This window comes from Triticum aestivum, chromosome 7A (assembly GCF_018294505.1).
Source record: "Triticum aestivum cultivar Chinese Spring chromosome 7A, IWGSC CS RefSeq v2.1, whole genome shotgun sequence".
Taxonomy (NCBI): Eukaryota; Viridiplantae; Streptophyta; class Magnoliopsida; order Poales; family Poaceae; genus Triticum; species Triticum aestivum.
This window is the reverse complement of record NC_057812.1, coordinates 18645851-18654826: the sequence shown is the minus strand read 5'-3', so window position 1 is coordinate 18654826 and position 8976 is coordinate 18645851. Positions and strand designations below refer to the sequence as shown.

At 45.5% G+C, this 8976-nt stretch overlaps 1 pseudogene; it reads left to right on the top strand.

Moving 5' to 3' along the window:
• Positions 1–3722: 3722 nt before the first annotated feature.
• The window catches only part of LOC123152828 (disease resistance protein RPM1-like), a 31882-nt pseudogene continuing 26628 nt past the window's right edge, over positions 3723–8976 (top strand).

Below are 8976 nucleotides of genomic sequence, written 5' to 3'. Positions count from 1 at the left end.
ATGAGATTTGAGCAGGGTGCGTGCCTCTGCAGCTGAAGTGAGCAAAATGTTCCAGCCATCCAGTGCTTGAGAAGGACACTGAATGTTCTCTAGTGTGAACGGCGATCACACCGTTAAGTGGTCAGTTCATCTACATCTCCTTCTCGTTGTTGTCATGTTAGATTTTCCTGGTATGAAATATACTAATTAACGCTCTGTATGTGATCTCAGCTCGGAAGAAATTGCAATGAGATGTTACACCACATGGGATGCTGCTACTAGTTAAGCTGCATATACATACTGTTATGCTGCAATTGGACATCACGTTCATATTGCCAAGTTCTCTACTGGCTGGCACCTCTGATATGGTGCAAAGGTGAAGCTGAGAGGAATCTCGACATTTCTCCACTGTGAATGGAAGAGGAACGCATTGATCTTGGGGCTTCAATGTGACGGAGGGGGTTAGCAAACTGCAATGCCATTTTCTGAAGGAGTTTACAAGTTGGAATTGTTGGCCCAGATGAAAACGGTTCTTGGGGAACACCGTGGAATGGAATGGCTGATCAACCTCATCTGAAGGCTGTTGGAACTCGCCCACAGGATTGATCACATAAATCACAAACACACGCGGCAGAAAAACTTATATCCAAGGGCTCTTGTCGTGCCCTTTGTTTCTCCTCTTTTTATTTTCTGTTTTCTCCCAATGTTACAATCACGACGCTGCCCTGGTCGCGTATATATATAGGTGCGCAGCACCACCGACCCAAGACACCATGTCCTACACGGGCAAGACTTCCTAGTACGACTCAGACACGTCTGGGACACGTAAACAACACCAGCTAAACATGACGCATTGACTGTTTCCTAAACTGGACACTTTCCAATTCCTGTACTACTTGACCTCATACGCACTAACCTAGTACTAATCCGATCGTGACTCAAGATTAACCTAACAAAGACCTTCAGTTTTGACTTCTGATTACAGACTTACTTTGCTTCTCTAGTAATATGTTTTTCTAGAGATGGTTTATTGCTCTCAAGTTGTTCCTACCAGTATGTTTGTGCTTGCTTGTAATCAAAGAATGAGGATTGCATGTGCTGTTATCCAAGTTCCGCTAATTTAAGAATCTGTTCAAATTTTCTCTACTTCGAAACAGCAGCGACTGCTCTGATTCCGTGGAGTCGGCAGTGCGGAGCGGAGCAGTCCCATAGTACAAAATCAACCTGATGAGAATACACCCTTGCTCTGTTTCTAGTACTCTGTTTTCTTGAATATGATTAATTGCTCTGTTTTCTTGTCTATGCTTGTTTGTAGGCAACGAATGATGATTGCATCTGTTGTCATCCATTTTACACAAAATATGCGTTTGTGAAATAATGCGCCTGCTGTATACTCTGAGTATATGCCATTAAAGTCGCGATTCTCATTGGTTTCGCTTCACAGACTTACTCTATTTCTAGTACTCTGTTTTCTTGAAGATGATTAATTGCTCTCAAATTCTTGTTGCTTCTATGTCTGCACTTGTTTGTAAACGAAGAATGATGATTGCATGAAAAGGCATCGGCCGAGCCCGAGAGAAGCTCGCACCTAGCCCGACTTCAAATTAAAAAAGCCATCAACCGGCCAGGAATACATGGAAGCAGCAAATACAAAGGAAGAAAGCGGAAATAAGGAATACAAGTTGCTAAGTAGAACAACTCCAAGGCAACAATCACAGCGGGCAAGAACGCACCGTGTCGTTACCAACGACCCCTGGTACACCTACACCAGCTAACCTACTAATTAAGGCCACGGGAGGAGGGAAACACCATGCGAGTATTGCGTTCGCTGACTGCGAAGGGCCACACATGGGCAACAAAGATTTGTCTCTGCCGATGCAAAGGGCCACACATGGGCAACAAAGATTTGTCTCTGCCGATGCAAAGGGCCATTACCCTTTCACCCAGGCTCGAAGGGTGATGCACCGGCGACCAGCAGACACTAATAGAAAACAGAGCTTTATTACCAGTTTGTAAGGGCCTTTAGTGTCGGTTCTGCAACCGGCACTAAAGGGTGGAGACTAAAGCCCCCCCCCCCTTTAATACCGGTTCTGCATGAACCGCCACTAAAGGCCCACAACGTGGCGTGAGCTCGCGCCGTGGTATGGGGGACCTTTAGTACCGGTTGGTAACACCAACCTGTACTAAAGGTTTTTTTTTATTTTGGAAAAAAATTGATTTTTTTCAATGATTTAGTCTCTAATCACCCCTCTTAACTGCTCAAGTGTGGATCACTGATTTCAAATCGCCTAACTTCCCAGTCGGTCACCCATCCTATTACTACCCCAGCCTGAGCATGCTTAACTTCGGAGTTCTATTTCCCCTACTTTCCAAGTCTGCACTTGTTGTTTTCCTAACAAATGTAAGTTGTCAATCCTCTTAACTCTTAGGAGTTTAGCTTGAGCATTAGGTCACACGTTTCACCGTTTGAGTTTGAAACTATTATTCTAAAAAACAGTAATTATTTAGTAACACTAATATTTCTTCAATAAGTAGTTTGACCATAGTTTGACCGCAGTTTGATCAGATTTGACCAAAATTCAAAAAACTGAACTAATTATTTAGTAACACTAATATTCTTGAATAATTATTTAGTAAAACTAATATTTCTTGAATAAGTAGTTTGACCATAGTTTGACCAAAATTCAAAAAAACATGTGAATTTTAGAATTTGAGGATTCTAAAAATTTGCAAACAGGCCTATGGCAGTAAAAATCGGATGCGAATTTTCGTGCTGAACATTTTGATATATTATACGTTTTTTTCGACATCGTATGCAAAAGATATAGTCGTTTTACTTTTTCATCACACTTTTTTGCAAAACATGTCCAAATTTAAGTTTTTAAATTTTCCTAACTTGTAGATGTAGTAACATAACTACATCTTGAAGGATTTTAATTTTTGAAGTTTTTATCATTTTCTTTTGTTTTATTAAACTGAAATGGCGATACACGCGGGCGGGGGGGGGGGGGGGGGGGTAGAGTTTGAAAATTGCCCTATTGGGCCGGTTTGTATCTCCAACCGGGACTATAGGTTAAGACTCTTTAGTGCCGGTTGGTGACACAAACCGGTACTATAGGTTAGACCTTTAGTACCGGTTTGTGTCACAAACCGGCACTAAAGGGGCTCGTGGGGCCCCGGCCTGACGCCAGCCTGCCACCACCCCTTTAGTATGGGTTCGTGGCACAAACCAGTACTAAAGGTTCAACACGAACCGGCACTAATGCATAGCCGTTCGAACCGACACTAATGGTCACATTAGTGCCGGCTCAAATACAAACCGGGACTAATGAGCTGAACATTTGACCCATTTTCTACTAGTGAGAGTGGTTCTCCAAGAACCCAAATCAAGGTGTCCAAGCTGCCCAATGAGAGGCGCAACGGAGGCCCCGCCACTCAAGCAGCATCGTCAGGAGTGACAAGGCAGAATGCCAGACGAGAGATGTCGAACGAAGGCGCCGAACCACGGAGAAGGCCGAACATGGCATCACAATACATCGGTCAAGGGTAGGAATCGCCGGAAACCACAGGCGGCGAGAGGGACACCGATCCCCTCACACCGATGGCCAGGGCCAACCGCACCAAGAGCCGAGCAAGCTGCCGAAGATGAAGTCTGGCCAACACACGCCGTCATCGAACCGCTGCCAACTCCAGCATCGCTCGAGCAGCCCCCAAACGGTGCCTTCAGGAAGGATCACACCACCATGGTGCCGTCGTCGCATGGAACAGAGGGTCTGAGGCTTTCACCTGAGCTCTTGGGAGGGGTGGGAGAAGGGGATCCTCGCCAAAGCCTCCAACAAGGGGAGCAGCGCCCAAAGGCGCCGCCTTCGGTGTGGCCGCCGCGCCGACCAAAGGATTCCCCAGATCCACCTCTAGCCACCAGATCCGTAGTACCAGCACCCGAGGGCGTCGGCCGGAGCCACCAGCGGTTGGATCTGAAGCAGATCAGGGTCGAGGACGAATTACTCCATGGCATTCCAGCAACCAGCGGGGGGCCGCCGTGGCAGCCGATGCCCACCGCCTGCACGCCGCCCACACGGCCGGGGAAGTGGCCCACCTGCACCCGCCGACGCCGCCCGCCGCTCAGGCCGCGCTGCGCGCCACCACCCATGGTCATCGTCCTGGAAGCCGAGGCACTCCACTCGCAGTGGAGCCACCCGAATCCCTGCCGCCACCTTCACCGGAGCCACCCGACCGCGCTGGTGAGCACCTCTGGCGGCGGCGGAGAGGGGAATACGAAGGCGGGACGAGGAGGAGAGGTTAGGGTTGGCCCCCGAGTTGCCTAAGAGGAGGCGGCGCGGGGGAGGCTCCTTTCCTTTCATCCGTTGTCATCCATTTTTCGTGAAATTTGAATTGATGAAATAATGCGCCTCCTATATACGCCATTAAATTTGTGATCCTCATCGGTTTGGGTTTGCCAATTATAGTTTATCAACAGAACGCCACGCGACAGCATAGGAAACTCATAGGTTTATTTTGGGAGCAGTATTTTTCAACTGTAATTTGTGACCATGTTTCTCGTTTCAACCGACGATAGTTTTCAGCCTAAAAACATGTTGATATTTTCAGGAGCCAAGCTGAATTGAGCCAATCAGCAGATCGGGTAAGAAAAAGACCAGGAGACAGACCACCGCTCGCCTCCCCAACCTCATGACCGGACGCCATGCGCGCATCGCCGGCATCCATGGTCGGCGGAGGAGGGCGCATGACTTGGTCTGTCACATGCTTCTTCGCCGAACGCAACCACCGCGCCACCATGGATGAGGTCTGCCAGACCGGGGCAATTGAATCGCCGATGTAATCGCCTCGTCGGGATCAGATAAGTCAGGGGAGAGAAGAAGGTTTTGGTCAACGGCTGCTGATTTTGTTCCTTGGGAGGCGTCTCGAGCGGAGACACCGACGGGCCTTTGGGAGCTAAACGGGCCAAATCTGACAATGGACAATGGCCTAGGTAGTCCTGGTCCAGAAAATAATGTTTTGTTTTTCGGTTTTTATCTGGTGGGCCATGTGTCTAATGGGCTTCTGTGCGCTATTTTATGTTCTGGGCTTTTTTTCATTTTATTCAGTGCCTTTTAACAAATTAGTTTATTCTATAAATATTTTTTGCATTGTATAATTTCAAAGATTCTGACATTTTTGGCATGGAAGATGCATAAGTGCGTGATGTTTGTGTCAATTTTCAGCGCGTTTGTCATCTGAGTAGCTCTCAGAAAATTAAGGGTTTGAAAAAAAATCATACTGTTCATCCACTGTTTGGAATGATTTTTTTTCTGAGAGCTGCTCAGATGTCCGAACACGTTGAAAATTGGCATAGACCTCACACACTCAAATATCTTCCATGCCAAAAAAGAACTTTTTGAAAAAAAATCTTGTATTTGCTTCTTACTGTTCACTGAGATCAGATAAGCTCGGGTGTAGAAATAGATATTTGTGTTTTCCACGCCCTCCATCTTACCACGAATGCAAACAACAAATGTTCCCCGACTAGCATAGAACAAGACTCTAGCTTCTTTGTAGGATGCGACATGCTATTATAGTTTGGAGTTCATTTGCCAAACAAGCCAAAGCTCTGTCATTCATTGTAGTAGGGAAAAGTTTCACAACCTAACAAGGATCAAAAGTGAAAAAGTCTTTGCAGTAGAAAGATACAACTACACTACTCTCTTGCAAGAATAAGGGGAGCCACCTCATTTGCAATCTTGAAGGCCGTTGCAAGGGGGCTGGAGGCAGGATTTGGATATCCAAGAATTTCACTCCTTCCTCAAAATCCAAGATGGTGTGTGTGAGGTTATAATGGGAGCATGGCTTTGTTATTTTTTATAAGATCCAAATGCACAATCTCCCACCAGATTGATATTCAGTATTGAATGTATGCCAAGGTTGGATGGGGACAATAGAGCAGAGCACACAAGTGTAGGATAACCTCGTTGGAGAAACCGAAATAAAGGTTCAGGGACGACTCGACTCCAAGATTTGGCAAAATAACTAATGTGCTCACCAACATTTCTCGGTCTAAGTATGACCAACACTTATAAATGTGGAATCACTACATCTTGTAGCCTCTACCTGTGCTCTGTTATCAGGATGCTACTAGCAGCCAAACAAACATAAATGAAGTCGTGGCCCAAGAGAGAGAGAGAGAGGGACATTGCAGTGACAATTGTGATAGTTTGTATCAATGGAATTTATTGAGAAATATGAATGGGAGGCATATGGAAACACACCTTCCCAAAAAATCATATACTCCCTCGATGGGGTTTATCGGTCTCGAAAGCCAAAACGCATGAACGCCAGCTTCACTGATTGCAGCAATTTAACTAGCTACATTCATGCTCTCAGCTGTAATAGGTTGCATGCCTCATTGGACATATTCACCGATTTTAGTGGTTTCATGCTGCCAGTCGTAATTGATGCAACACACACGCACGCACGCACGCACGCACGCACGCACGCATGCACGCACACATGAGAGAGAGAGAGAGAGAGAGAGAGAGAGAGAGATGTCGTGTCCATGTGAAGGAAGAGGTTACAAGCATCACGTGAGGCATTTTGTGCCTCTTACACACAATCACACATGTAGTCTGCTATTCTCTTTGCCCAACATATTATTGCCAGAGTGTCCACTGTTGTTCTTGCTTTATATAAAAAGGTATTTTATGAAATGAGAAAAATCAGAAAAAAATCCTGACCGGGATTTTCATAATAAGGAGAACACCGTGGAGCCAAGAACCAGCAAAGGGGAGCAGCTGGAGCCAACAAGCCCCCACTCCCCCACACCCAGGTCTAGGACACTCTACTAGGGTGTGTGGGGCCCACTGGTACCCCTGCAATGACCCTCCATCTACATACACCCAAAGCATCAGATCTATTTATTGAAGAATTTTGACACCTTCACCTCGATGGAAACGAGGCAATCCATTTTGTAGCCATTTTTTGACACTCTGCGGGAGAAGGAATGATATGTAGAGTCATCTTCATCAAACTTGTTGGGTCGCAGGCCACATTGATGGACTTCCTCTCTCTCAAAGCAAACATAAATGGCTAAAAGCAACAAACAATCGTAGTGTCGTAGGACACATTGTTTCCTGGAATCAGTAGGACATGTTAGTGCAAACGAAGATAACATGTCATTTGGAATCTTGAAGACCACCTCACTAAGGGGCGGTGGGTGGCGTTGATGTAGATTCGAGCATGTCACTTCTTCCACAAATTTAGGATGGTGTACGTTGCTATAACATTGACCATTATTCTGGTTTTTAGTGTATGCTCGTCTCCTACAAGCTTGGCAACTCGGTGTTGTGTGTAGAGGCCAAGGTGAGACGGAGAAGCGGTGGCAGAGCACACATGTGTAGCCAATCCTCTTTCGAGAAAGGGCAGTTAAGGCTCAAATATGATGCAAAATCTGAAAATGACTGAAATTAATATATAGCTAATGTACTCACCAACCTTTGCCGGCCTATAAAGACACACTACTCTTTGTGGTTTTCTGTAGCCTTCATATTATCATGATAGTACTACCAGCCAAACAAACACATACGGAGTTGAGGATCCCGATCGAGAGAGCGGTGAAACAAACAATACGTTGGATCAAAGCAATCAATGGAGAAATATGAATGGGAGGCATTTGGAAACACATCATCTTGAAAAATTATATGGGACGTATGGATAGGTGCAGTTCACGTGTTCTGGAGGAGGAAAGGCAGCGGCAACATTGAGATAATCACAGCTGCAATGGAGGTCCTGGTACATGTCAGCAGTCAGTAGGTAGAGAAACTGGAACGGGGAGAAGAGGATTTTTACTTGTGCTTGCTTGTAATCAAAGAATGAGGATTGCATACGTATTTATCCAAGTCCAGCAAATTTAAGAATATGTTTGAATTCTCTCCACTTCAGAGTGGCAGCGAATCCTCTGACTCCATCGAGTGGACAGTGCCGAGTCGAGCAGTCCCGTAGTACAAAATCAACCTGATGAGAATACAAACTTGCTCTATTTCTAGTACTCTGTTTCCTTGAAGATGATTAATTGCTCTCAAATTCTTGTCTGTGCTTGTTTGCCGATGAAGAATGATGATTGCATCTGCTGTCATCCATTTTCCGAAAAATTTGAGTTGATGAAATAATGCGCCTGCTATACTTGTGATCCTCATCGATTTCAATTTGCCAATTATGGTTTGTCAGAAAAAGGCGAAGCGACGGCATATGAAACCCATAGGTTTTATTTTGGGAGCAGTATTTTCCATCTGTGATTTGTGGCCATGTTTCTCGTTTCAACCGTTCATAGTTTCACGAACCTGTAGGCTAAATTGAGCAATCAGCAGACTGACTAAAGACAAAGACAAGGAGCCTTCTGAAGACCAGGAGACAGACCGCCGCTCGCCTCCACAACCTCATCACCGGATGCCATGCGCGTATCACACACTTCTTCGCTGAACACAGTCACCGTGCCACCATGGATGGGGTCGCCTAACCGGCGCACTTGAATTGCTGATGTACTAGCCTCTCTCATCGGGGGCAGATAACTCGGGGGGAGAGATGAAGGTTTTTTGGGCACCGGCTGCTTATTTTGTTCTTCTGGTACTGGGAGGCGTCTTGAGCCGTTTGATTGTGATCCAACAGCTGGTGCTGGACCGGAGACACAGACGGCCCGTCTGAAGCTAAACGGGCCAAATCTGATAATGGACAACGGCCTAGGTAGTCCTGGCCCAGAAAAATAATGTTTTGTTTTTCGGTTTCTATCTGGTGAGCCACATGTCCAATGGGCTTCAGAGGGCCATTTTATGTTTTGTACTGTTTTTTAATTTTATTCAGTGCCTTTTAACAAATTATGTTTATTCTATAAATGTTTTTTGCATTGCTATAAATTCAAAAAAATGTGAATTTTTTTGCATGGAAGATATTTGAGTGCGTGAAGTCAGTATCAATTTTCAGCTCGTTTGTTATCTGAGTGTTCCCACCTTC